The sequence below is a fragment of the Haliotis rubra genome, unplaced genomic scaffold (genome assembly GCF_003918875.1).
Source record: "Haliotis rubra isolate DU_JTF1 unplaced genomic scaffold, ASM391887v1 Scf172, whole genome shotgun sequence".
Lineage (NCBI taxonomy): Eukaryota > Metazoa > Mollusca > Gastropoda > Lepetellida > Haliotidae > Haliotis > Haliotis rubra.
Genome location: NW_025765692.1, coordinates 1,138,933 through 1,153,266, shown reverse-complemented (window position 1 = coordinate 1,153,266; position 14,334 = coordinate 1,138,933).

Below are 14,334 nucleotides of genomic sequence, written 5' to 3'. Positions count from 1 at the left end.
TTTTAAATTGAATAGGAGCCCAAGGGAGATTCAGAACCTTAGGAAGTCTAGACTTGCTTCATTTAGAACTTTAGCATTGCAGAACGAGCTAGGCAGAAGGGAAAATGCAGGGACTGTGAGACAGGCTAGGATTGAAGTTACTTATACAGTATGTAACGATTAAAACGACGGATTCAAACTTACAGGGAATGATTACAATACAGCTCCAGTTTTCACGTCACATACATTGTAGTTCGGGTAGTGACTGGTTATGTTAACATATGTATCTCCATCTTTAACTGGTTAAATCGTTTACACAGTTTATTTGACTACAACATTTCTTGTGATGCAAGCGAATTGGACTTGTGCTCACAAGTTAAGGAACATATATACATATATATTGAAATATTGAATGTTCATGAGATGATGAAATCCACATATTATAATACCATAAGCCGGTAGAAGGTACTTTAACTGTTTATTAAAACCGCATCTTCTTCTGTTAATTGTAAACAGCCTCATTCACGCATACCAAATGCCATATTTAAAGAAATTGTGTGCACGTAAGCTGAAAGGGGTTCAGGGGTTCAGGGGTTCGAACCCCCCTCCCCATTTTTTGAAAATAACTAAATACCACATTGAAGATTTTTTTGCGTTGGCGGAGCTAAGGGGGGGTGGGGGTGGGGGGGTGTTGGTTTTTTTTTTTTTAAACCGTCTTTTTTTCCCCTCCCCCTTAAAATTCCTGGATCCACCGATGGGGGTAGTTACGGACGAACGATGTCAGGGCTAAACCTACGTGGCTCTTCATTGCCGTAGCTGTCGCCGCTTTCAAGAAAGTACGACGCCGTCAAACTGATATGTTCTGGGTGGTAGACCGCAAATTGGTTTTGCAAGACATTTTTTTTTTCAATTTATTTGTTTCCATTCTCTGACACAGGGTACTGTTGTGCGACATATTGTCCTCCCATCCAGAGGGTTACATGTGTTGGCGATTTGTGGTGGCGATAGATGGGGGTGGTATTGTCTTAGAACAGCTACCATCAGATTCATCCACTTCCGATGATTTGAGTGCTGCCTAGATGTGTTTTTAATGACGCCAGTGTGCGTGCAGTGTCGGTATATTCCGTGATGAAGCCCGATCAGTGGTGAGACGGGCTAATTCCACCCTCATTGCTAATTAGCCCGCAACATCACAACCGGCAGGGCTGAAGTGAGGTCTCGTGTTGACTCGCATTCCTCACGTGCACATTCGTGACGTAATGTGCATTCGGCTGTGAAAACACTCTCTGTGTGTTCCGACTGCGAAACAGACTCTAAGAAGTTTTATTACGTTTAATTACTTCTTTCTCACCCTTCGCTCATAAACAGGATGTGCCACTAACTTAAAAGAAATCATTGTTGTTTATTTCGATATAACAAATAACAAATAAATATCAACATGTTTACAATTCACTTGCATATTATGCGTGGCACCGAGTACTGCGTGTATGTGTTGTCAAAGGCTATAAACAGGAAGTATTGGGCATGCTCTCTGACGTAAAGAAATATGCCTTTTTGGCCTACAGTGATGAAGACTATTACTGGGATGCTAGATTTTGAGTTATAACGGTAGCGTATGATTACTTACTTAAAAAATCTCTACTGATGTCGAGCATATTTTTCCATATTGTAAGAAAAATCAATGTTAACGAAACTATATGTTTTTAGATATCGAGAATAGATGAACAGTCCAATCAAGAAAAAATATCTTGTGGGTCTGTGCGATGATTTACCAAAAGAAAAGCTGTAAACAAACACAACGTAACGTAAATTACTCTGACAAAATGTCGGCGACAGCAATTGTCCCAGTTGTCCTGAGAATTAGTGAGATCTGCTCGAACAACCGTCTTTGCGCGGTGGATTAAATAAAATAGTCAAATAAGTCAAACAACAAACAAATTTTACTACACAGCTCCAATACATGTACTTCTTTTTTCGGAGGGCTTTCCTACACCGATTTCTTTCTTTTTCCTTTTTCCTTAGGTCTTTCATATGAGTGATACTCCTTAATGTATTAATCTTATATTTTATACATTTTATGCACATATTGTCTAGTGTGTCTCATTGGCCATCTGGCCTGGTGTCTGTATTTTACTATGTCTTTTTACCGTTGCCATTTTTTGACATGTACATTCACGTGACACAAAAATAAACTATTTTGTCTGTCTGTCTGTCTTAAACTTGTCATAGATCAAGTGCTGAAACTTGAAACCACTGAAACTCCATCTCAGTTAAGCGGCCCACAGATCGAGTATTGGGGTCGTGCGCTAATCTGAAGTACGGTAATCCGATGTTTTCATAGCAATTCGCTTTCGCGGCACTTCTAGCACAACTTTGGTTTTCGCTTTACCGGGAATAGGGAATATTGAAATTTCGTCTTTCCGGGCCGACACCGGGAAATTAACTTGTTATCAAACAAGGCGTGATCCGTCAGCAGCCAGACCAGATCCGTTATCCTCTTGGCGATATTTACAACAAGAGAACAATGTTTAATTACCACCATGGCGTGTTGGTCCACACAAGTTGACATTAATGTGGCGGTAATGGCGCCGACGTTTTGGGGCGACAGTAGTGGCGAGGACGCTGTGACCCACGGTGACCGGACGACGATAACTGGTCATGGGTCACAAGATATCAGTAGCCACAAATCCCAGATTTTCTCGGTTTAAACAATGCTGTGTATGAATTTAATTAACCAAAACAGAACTAAAACAACTGCTTTCTGATAAGGAACCCATGAAATTGAAAAATGACGTTAACGAACTCCTTCACCTAAACTTCCGCTTTTCGCCCTCTTCCCTACCTCGTTTTAATTCACTTTCATATATAAAATATCGCATAAAACATCTGTAATTTTAGTGTCGAATATTTTGGCCATTGACGCACAGGGCACGTGACACCCTGTTATACATCTATTGTACTGTTGTATATATGTGTGTATACGTGTATACTTGTACTGGTGTAAGAAAATGGAGACTCGGGTTCGAACCTCTAGACGTCTTAGCTGGTCGGGCAGAGGCGACTAACAGATCGGATCGGCTACTCGGTTAATGACGGGGAAACGTACGTCGACGGCATGGAGGGAGTGAGTGAGTTCTTCACTGTATAGGACCGCATCGCTGCTCTCGGCTACCTAATTGCCTACCAGGCACCAATAGTAAATTAATGAAACAATCATCTCATTCTCATCCCCTTACCCTTCTCAGTCTGTACCTTTCCTCTTATCAGCTCTGAAACGAAGTTAGTGTTCCTATATGGTCGGGGGTACATTCATATTTGTTTTTTACTGTAAGTTCGGGAGCCAGTCATTTGTTGAAGGGGTGCGTGCGTCAGAAGGAATAACCATTAATGTGACAGTATCAATTGGAGGTACCTAGAGTGAGTGAGTTTGGTTTAACGCCACTTTTAGCAATATTCCAGCAATATCACGGCGGGGAAACCAGAAATGGGCTTCACACATTGTACCCATGTGGGGAATCGAACCCGGGTCGTCGGCGTGACGAGCGAACGCTTTAACCACTAGGCTACCCCACCGCCCCGGAGGTACCTAGAACATACAGCACATATTTGGTGAGGGTGGTGAAGAAAATGGACATTTTATCATTGAAATATGAAACACTTTCATATTCGGTCTTTTCAGGGAGGGGCATGAAAAATGTAGAGCCTAAAATATGACAAGAATTGGAGAAGGGTCGTTAAAGAAGAAGAAGAAGACGATAGGCAAATAATATTTAATAAAAATGTCACTCATTGTAAAATGCAAGTATGGCTGTAACAACTTTCATAGACAATGTCAGGATATGAGTCACACAACATACATACAAATATGCAAATCTATATGTAGATATTATACGATAACATTATTTTACTTATGATAAGGGGGGTGGGGTGGTTATTTCGAAAGCTTGTGTTTTTCCACAGTGAGTCATTGGACCGACCATTCCAGGGTACTGACTGACTGACTGACTGAGTTTAGTTTTACGCACTTTTGAGCAATATCATTGAAATGGGCCATTGATATGGGGAATCGAACCACGAGCCAACGCTTTAACCAGGGTACAGTCCCAGGGTCGATAGAAGACATGTGCAATACTGTAAGGCCAGGCCGGGATGATATGATTGCTTTGACTTTGGGTTCGAATCCCAAATTCTACCTGATTAATATATTGTGTTTTCAAACTAGATTCGTGCATGGGATGTATTCCCAACGCTTTCTACTGTACAGTCTGTACCGTGTGTACCGTGTATACAGGGGTCGACCCTATTGTTGTAGCGGCTGACAAGGGAGTAGTACCCTCTCTTTCATATCGACAGGGAGGAAACGTGTGTGTACAAAGGTACGTCGCGTTGTCAAACGCCATCTTGTCAGTGGTCACCGGTACTGCTGCTGGACGCGCTGTCGATCACCCAGTTGATAGACAGGACCCAGTCTGTGGGTGTCTCCGTCACAGAGCACGGAGATACAGTCTTTTGTACAAGTCTTTGTTGTCCTCACAAAAACACACACTTGATGAGAAAATCGATACATAATGACACGACAGCAAGATACGACGAGTCAAAGGTTTCGCCAAATACAACCATTACAGTCTGCGTGGAGGGAACGCAGGCAGCGGTAACGTATCATCATCTTGGAGTCTGGCATATGCAACATTCTAATGTCTGTACATCGTATCTGCAATTCTGTAGTGATGGATTCTCTTTCCAACATTTACTCAGAATGCTTATATTTAATCCGACCCCCTTATGGTGTATGAATGATAGCATGTGGGATGCATTTGCATCTGTTCAATCGATGTTCAATTGTTCAATCAATATAGTGATGTAAGTGATTCAATGAATCATCTGTATCTGGTATTGAAGTCTGGTAGTCAGAGTAAACTTTGTACCATGAAACTGTCCTGACAGCCTAGTATGTTTGTTTGCCACAAGAATAGCAAGAATAGTCGTTAAACGTTATGGAAAATTCTGGTTTATATTTTGTTCCGTTCGCGAATCCAGCAATGATGTCCTCTAAATGTATCACTACCGTTATACCCGTCACTACCAGCAGTATTTCTGGCAATGTTTATCAAAAACGGTAAATTCAGAGACCATAGGTACCACAAAGACACCACCATCAGATACACTTGTTTGACTAACTGCGTGATAACAATATCACAAGCAGTAACACATGTTTGACTAACTGTTGGATAACACTCATATCACCATCAGACACACGTTTGACTAGATGCGTGATAACAATATCACAATCAGTAACACATGTTTGACCAACTTTTGGATAACACTCATATCACCATCAGACACACGTTTGACTAGATGTGTGATAACAATATCACAATCAGTAACACATGTTTGACCAACTGTTGGATAATACTCACGATCACTGTTGACTAGATAATATAACCATCATCAGTAAGACCTAACTGTTGGATACACACTATCAGACACACGTTTGACTAGATGTGTGATAACAATATCACAATCAGTAACACATGTTTGACCAACTGTTGGATAACACTCATATCACCATCAGACACACGTTTGACTAGATGTGTGATAACAATACCATCATCAGTAAGACATGTTTGACTAACTGTTGGATAACACTCATGTGACCATCAGACAGATGTTTGACTTGATGGGCGAAATCAAAATCATGATTAGGTGAGTTTGGGTGAGTTTAGTTTTATGCCGCTTTTAGCAATATTCCAGCAATATCACTACACCTGAAGTGGACTTCACACATTGTACCCATGTGTCATCGGCGGGTCATCGGCGGGTCATCGGCAGGTCATCGGCGTGACGAGCAAATGCTTTAACCACTAGGCTACTCCACCGCCCCATCATCAGGTTTGACTAACTGTTGGATAACACCCACTGCACCATCAGGTGCATATGTTTGACTCAACTGTTGGATAACACCCACAGCACCATCAGGTGCATATGTTTGACTAACTGTTGGATAACACCCACATCACCATCAGGTGCATATGTTTGACTCACTGTTGGATAACACCCACATCACCATCAGGTGCATATGTTTGACTAACTGTTGGATAACACCCACATCACCATCAGGTGCATATGTTTGACTCACTGTTGGATAACACCCACATCACCATCAGGTGCATATGTTTGACTAACTGTTGGATAACACCCACATCACCATCAGGTGCATATGTTTGACTAACTGTTGGATAACAGCCTCATCACCACCAGGTGCATATGCTTGACTAACTGTTGGATAACACCCACATCACCATCAGGTGCATATGTTTGACTCACTGTTGGATAACACCCACATCACCATCAGGTGCATATGTTTGACTATCTGTTAGATAACACCCACATCACCATCAGGTGCATATGTTTGACTAACTGTTGGATAACACCCACATCAACCATTAACCACACGTTTGACTTGCTGTGCGATAAGGCATGTCAGTAGCAGGTACACATGTTTGACTAGCTGTGTGATAACACCAACATCACATTGTAATTCAGCAATATCCCACAGTGTGTGTCAAGGACAAAAGGGCAGTTGCTATAGCAACGATTATCCGCAGGAGTAAAGAGATTTTGTCTCTTTTCATTATTCCCCCCGCAACTTCCCCAATTCCAGAACAAATCGGTTTATGGATCCGACAGTAATTCACCATGTAAACGCTCACGGACTGTTTTTCCAGGAAAATGGCATTTGGAATCTCCACATGAATTGCTTCTTAGAGAAAAAGAAATAAAAATTAAAGAAAAAAACATTTAAAGAGACAGGACTAGTACTGGGAAGCCATTGGAACCCTTCGAAATCTTCCGCGTACATATACGATGTTCCGCCATTGAAACCTGATATTGAGGACAGGATCTAACTTCACAACACGTGCCTCCCGTAAAGAGAAGAGGAGAGGGTATGTGCGGGTGGGGAGGAGGGGGTGAGCAGTTGTGCACGATTAAATATAGAAAGAGAATTCTCCCTTAAACTTAACGTAAACGTCAGCAATAATATATTCTCCTCAGATGTTTCCACATAAAGGAAATGACATCTAATAGTATAAAAAATCGTGTTTTTAGACATTTGTATATTGGATTGACTGACATTCCGTCTGACGGTGGGGTAGCGTTGGCTCGTCACGCCGAAGACCCGGGTTCGATTTCCCACATGGTTATAATGTGTGAAGCCCATTTTTAGTGTCAGCAGCTGTGATAATGCTGGAATATTGCAAAATCGGCGTAACACCATACTCACTCACTCACTTGTGATTTAGCGTAACCGTTCCTGGTTCCTTCTGTCTGGTATTGGAAAGCGTTAAGATCTCTTCTGTGTGTGTGTGTGTGTGAGAGAGAGAGAGAGAGAGAGAGAGAGAGAGAGAGAGAGAGAGAGAGAGAGAGAGTGTGTGTGTGTGTGTGTGCGTGCGTGCGTGCGTGTGTGTGTGAAGAAACATAATATCACTTTTATAGACGACATGCGACCTTTCATACCGTTATTCTCTGACACCAGGTGACGGTCGTCTACATTCGAAATGGGCGGTAAACACACGACAGTAGCACGGTCTTGTATAAATTCGCTGGTGTTGGTCATGGGTTTTCGGATGTCAGGAATCAGCTCTGACCCTTCACACGCCTCTGTGCTTGTCGCTAATAGGAACAAAACTTTATGAGGCGTCTAGGCTCGGTACTGGTCTTCAGTAGCCTATGCGTGTCGTAAGAGGCGACTAACGGGATCGGGTGGTCAGGCTCGCTGACTCGGTTTGGTCTACTAAAAATAGCTACAGGAATTATAGCTACAAAGTTTGTTGTGACAGCGATACGCTTACCTGCACACAGGTGGACTGTACCGGTTAGTGTGCACTAATACCTACAATGGGATTAGGGGAGTAGGGGGCAAAAGAGCAAATTAGCAGAGGCTATGCTTCATCTCACACGGTTGAAGGATAGAAAAACATATTGAGGGATAAAACAAAGTGAGAAGGAAATGTATTGCTTTAAAATGCTTGTACCAAAGTCTTCCTTGCTAACCATGGCAAACCAAAAGAAAGTCGAGTACTTAACATCACAGAAAGGAGGACAGCAGATACTGTACTAGATGGCTACAGATACAGACTCAACAAGTGGGTGCAGATGTCACACGGCTCCCGTCCCCCAACCCGTAAGAGGATCTACACAGAGATCGACCACAGACTAACACGACTGAAGGACCAACTGACAACTGGAATCCACGACCCCCTGGAGTTCCTCTCAGCTGCTGGACATTTGTGGTTGACACGTGCGAATGGAATACAGTGCCGCGGTCAACCACATACCAACCAACTGGGCTCGGTAACTGGGTTGATATATTATCCTCTGAACATATTATCGGTTATGGCCCGGGAAAGCGAAATCTGGACTAAACCTCCTCAATTTAGGTTTTGCTTTCGCGGGAACGGTCAAGCTACAGTTAACACTGAATTTCGCGTTCCCGGGACTCTCAATACACAAGAAAAACAAAGAAGTGTGAGTCGTCGTCTGATACCGTAGTCATGGTAGAAATTTAATATATAAATAACAATAAATGTTTGAGCCACAAACTGTTCACCGATAAGTCACATGGATGGATCATGTGGAGGTGGAATTGAAAATATCGTGCATAGACAGCTTACATCGTTAAGCATTCATTGACGTAATTTACGTTACCGCAATGTAATTTACGTTACTTATATATATATATATATAGGGCGATAACAACCTAAAACTGCTTTCACTTGTCAAAGTTTGATTCACATTTGATACCACATCATACCTTTAGGTCGCGGATCGTTAGTCACTGCATCAATCACTGGATAGCCTGATTTAGAGTGATTATTAACAGGCAACTGTATATACCTGGCTGCTGTACATACCTACTGTATATACCTGGCTACTGTATATACCTGGCTACTGTATATACCTGGCTGCTGTATATACCTACTGTATATACCTGGCTACTGTATATACCTGGCCGCTGTATATACCTGGCTACTGTATATACCTGGCCGCTGTATATACCTACTGTATATACCTGGCTACTGTATAAACCTGGCCGCTGTATATACCTGGCTACTGTATATACCTGGCCGCTGTACATACCTACTGTATATACCTGGCTATAATATACCTGGCCGCTGTATATACATACCTGGACGCTGTATATACGTGGCCGCTGTATATATACTGTATGTTAGTGACTGTTCTGCGACTGTCTGTGTTTTTCCTGCGTTTTTCCACCCTGAAGTTTCATTCCGTCGTAAAATAATAAAATCTGTTCTTTTCTATTTTTTCCCCGCTAGTGTGGAAGTGATCTTACTCCTGCACACTCATAAAAACAGGTCTTGATCTGTATTTATTTTTAAAAAATCCGAAGCAAAGCGACTCAATCTACACCATAAATTCATTCAAAGTCTATTGCTAAGTGATTTAAGTTTAAAATCTCTCAAAACATGTTACACAATCAGTGGAAAGCAGTTTTTCAATACTCTGTTGTTTTTTTTGTTGTTGACTGGTTGTCCGCTTTTTTGCTTATGGAGGTTAGAGATGTGAAACACATGACTGATACAGTTGGCCTGGACTGGGTGACAGTTCACGCTCGCGGTCGTAAAGGACGTTCCCGCCTATTGGAGATATCTCAAAATGGTATTCATTTTCTAGCATACTGAGTCGCTGAAGACCCGGGTCCGATTCCCCACATGGGTACAATGTGTGAAGCCCCATTTCTGGTGCCCCAACCGTGATATTGCTGGAATATTGCTATAAGCGGCGTAAAACAGTACTCACTCTAGCATACTGCAGTTATATTTTTGTTCATAAATTGTTCCGTAAGGACGGGTGTTAAAAGAATTTCCTTTTATGTCCCTATAAACTCCGATCGCGCCCCAGTAACAAAGGCGTTGTCCCAGAACGCTGGCAGAGTTGGTATAGTACTTCAAAGTGGTTGGAACTTTGTTAAATTTCATAATGGTGGGTCTCTATCAGTGGCTATCTTGATGTCCGTAGACGTAATCGGCGTATAATGACCCTTGAGATTCCTCATTCTGTAGTCGATAAGGAGTCCCGTCCCCTGGTGACGGTATCGCTTCACCTCGTTAATTCTTCTGTTTTAATCAAATTTGATTACCCTCGTGCTCTTTGAAGTGGGCGTGGCTTGCTGCGAGCCGACTCCCTGTCCGTCCGTCTCCGTCTCATTCCGGTAATTAACGACTTATTCCGACTGATCGGCGAATGATAACGGTCATTGCGAAGTAACGTATTTGGCGTTGTGTTAGAAATGTACCGTATACAGTCTCATGGGGTCTCAACTGTACAGAAACCCAGAGACCATTAGTAACAATTAGACATTTCATTTTAAAGTTCCCCGCTGAACATGGTATCACAACTGTTGTGAGGTAATTAGCAGCATGTCACGTGAGCTCGTGCAATGATGGCACGCTCTCACGTGAAACCGTATACAGCTTTTAAGCTGGAGGAATGTTGCCTGAAAGGAAGATAAAAAGAAATGGCTAAATGGAAAGGACAAGTGAAAAAGAGATGGAGGAAATATGTGATCGGTGTAAGTTAGCTGCAGATAACCCCGACTCGACTTCCCCGCTACTCTGCACGACTCGCGGCTCCTCGGGAACAGACCGGCGGAGTTAGCTTGGGTGGCCTGCTGATTGTACACAACCGATAGCATTAATTGTCACACAGAAAAGAATACTTTCCGATTTATTGTACATCTTTAATCTCTTGGCTTGTTCTTTGTAAACGCCAGTGGTATTACAGCTATCTGTAAATAAACGGGTTGGGGCCAACAACCCAGTGGACGACATCATGAACATCGAGTCTAGGAATTGGGGATACAATAACATGCCAGGCAATCAGCCAGGCAATCCAACCTGTCTTCCCGATTGACTTACGCATAGGTTTGTTGGATCCCGCCGTTTTGACTTGGTTGTCAGACCTGGTTGTCAGAACCCCACTTGGGCGTTCATTGAAAGGTTTTCCTCTCTCATTCAGCTGGCACCACGTGATGTAACTGATACACCATTCGAGCGGCGTTAACCCACCTCACTCACTCACGCAGGAAGTGGACGGAGCGGTGGGGTAGCCTAGTGGTTAAAGTTCCGTCGTGACGTCTAACAACTTGGTTCTATTTCCCATACGCAAAGCCCAGTTCTGAGGTCACCACCTTAATATTGCTGGAATACAGCTACAATCACGTAAAACCAACTCACTCACTCATTCAGTCCAAAGCGCGGAAACACTTTGATCTCAACACATTCTTTTGAAAACATAAACATATGTTTGGAATTATCTTGCTGACGTGTTTCATGATTCGTTTAACTGATAGTAACCCATTCAGGAGACTCCACGGAACAAGTGCTATTAGTGTTTCTCCTTTTGGAGGCGAGAAAATTACATCGTCTTGGCATTTTATCAGCCACATAACGACTTGTTCACGATACCGGCCTCCCCCGTGTGGTGTAGTAGATGTGGTGTCTGCCTGGCGAGAGGAAGGCAGGTGTTCGATCCCCTGTATAAGAGCAATTAAAAGAGCGACGCTTCTGTCACCTGTCTCTCACGACACTGACAGCTGGTGCTTGACGAAAATAACTGCTGGGATTTGCTTCTTGGTCAAAACGTCAACAGAGAAATCCAGAGATTTAAATATACACATGATTGAGGCATATTTTTTTATCTCTTTTATCTTTTTATCCTATTCCAAACAAATCATGCCTGGCTACAGAGTTCTGTCCCTTTGAATACACATTTGTAGATGTCGCTCTGTCGCATACACAGGGTGTATAATACCTCTGTCATACCAAGATGGCAGCATCTGGAGTTTCAGACTTGTGAACATAACTACGCCAACTGTAGTGATAGAAAGTGAGTGAGTGAGTGAGTATGGTTGTACGCCACTTTTAGCAATATTGCAGCAATATCACGGCGGGGGACACCAGAAATGGGCTTCACACATTGTACACATGTGGGGAATCGAACCCGAGCGAACGCTTTAACCACTAGGCTACCCCACGCCCAGAGATAGAAAGACCTGTGAAAATCCGGTTTCAATTGGTCTCCAGCAACCCATGACGGGATTGGGTGGTCAGCCTCGCTGTCTTGACACATGTCATCGTTTTCCAATTGCGTAAGTCGATGCTCATGATACCACTGACTGTATTGTGTGTTAACTGACCGTCGTCTTGTGTGTTAACTGACCGTCGCCATGCAGAAGGACTATTGCTGAGTGCGGTGTTTAACACCAAATGAACACACCGAGAGCTAGTGATATCCAGTTGCCACTTGTGTTGCTCGCATTTTATTGTATAACTTGGGAGGTGAGTAGTCTGTCATACAGACCCTGATGGAAATATATCCAAGAAAGCCCACCCAAGTCTAGAAAATGTTGCAAGTCAGCTTCAGGAATGAAGAAAGTCTCAGGGCTCCTGGAGGGGCAGGACTTTAAAACAGATACCGGAGTAGGAAAATATGTACGTCTAAATCAATCTTGTACTCAGTTTTGTCGACGTTGCATCTTTATACAATATACACGTAGTTTGTGTAAAATGTGTGTTATCCGGGCTTCTGGGGACAAATATTATTATACTCACAGACGTGAAGCTTTCTGACCAAGATTCACCGTACAGGCCAGACAAATTCAGTATTTGATCAAGTCTTCCGAAATTCGAAGATCTGCTGTTTTAGAAAGTTAAACGAATTGAGAATATGTTAATAATACTGTATTTATGTTGTACAACGCAATGCAATACAGTTTCTGTCATCGTCATATTGGTTGACTACGTATATACTGAAATAATTGCTATCTCTCATCCGTCGATGGTTTATAGAGAAGACCTGAATCCCGAACCCTGAAACACTAGACCATCCCGAGATGCCGTAACCCGCCATCTGGCGGCCGACACCAGCGTTACGGAGAAAGGAATGCCGTTTTCGCAGCTGAGAGTTTAGAGAGGAAATCATAAGTTTAATTCTCTCTCTTATTCTCGACAATATCTCCCCGTTTAGCGCCATGAATGGTACAAAACTTGCTTTCAAGTTTGACTGATGTATCCTCGAGAGGGGCTGGTTACGTGCACACTTTGTATACACCCTCCGGAAAACCACTATCGTATGAAATCAACAATGACGATGCTTAGACGCAAAAGTCGAAACCGGAGATTTATTCCGAAATCTTATTGCAGTTTACGAAGCTTTCCTTACATCCGGGACTTGGGGGTCTGTATCAAAACCGTTGACTTGTAATCAGACAGAACTAGCTAGAGAACACAATGGAAGTACGCATACAGCAGGGGAAAAGTGATTTTCATTTGATTAGACGTTTAATAAAGACAATCTACATTTTAAAGTATAAAAACCTACTGTAAATCGTTCTTTCGTTCATTTTTTTCCTTGTTTAAGCGAGTTGTATTTCAAGCCGATTTTTGTTGTTGTTTTTCAGAGATATAATGGTGTACCAGCCTATGTGGTGGGAATCCGTTTAATGGCACAGGTCGAAGACGTTTATAATTGTTGCAGGAACTCGCTACCACTGGTAGGATGTTGTACAGAGGAAGGGTCATATTCGTGGGATTCGAACCCAGAACTGGATAGTTCAGACTCGTATGCACAAACTAGTTGCACTACTGAATCTTTAGAAGTCATATTTTTTAATGTTGAACTAGTGTTTGACACAGTCCCTGTGGGGGTGCTGCTTGTCGGGTCGATGGTTTATACTTCCGGTTTATACTTCCGATGAGGAAGGTCTATTATCATAATGGCGATGAAACCTCTTCGCCGTTGGCTCATCAATATTTACGATGTCAATCGTCTAGAGGTTCCTGCTCGCTGACCCAGTTAGCTTCTGAAAGGCACTACATATACAGGTATCACTGGAAGCACGGGAACAACCAATACACAAACATTGATTAACAATGTTTGGTTGAAATAAGACATTTACCTAAGACACCTACTGACGACACATATCTAGACATATCTATGTAAGTAAGTTGGTTAATCGTGTAACTATCACATGGTGATCCACACAAAAAACGACGAGAGGCTATTATTGTACGCCGCATTTTAATAGCAATATCCCCACCATAATTACGATGTACACAGCGAATGGTTCAACTACTCTCAACTCTTGCCAGCTGTAACGGACAAAACGTTTCTCTTTTCATTGAGCGTGTGAGTGGTTTTCTGTTGATTTCAACAATATTCCAGCAATATCAGGACGGAGGACACCAGACATGGGTTTCATACATTGTGGGGAATCGAACCCAGTGTGACGATCTAATGCTAGTCCATCACGGCTATCTATACTGGGATTCT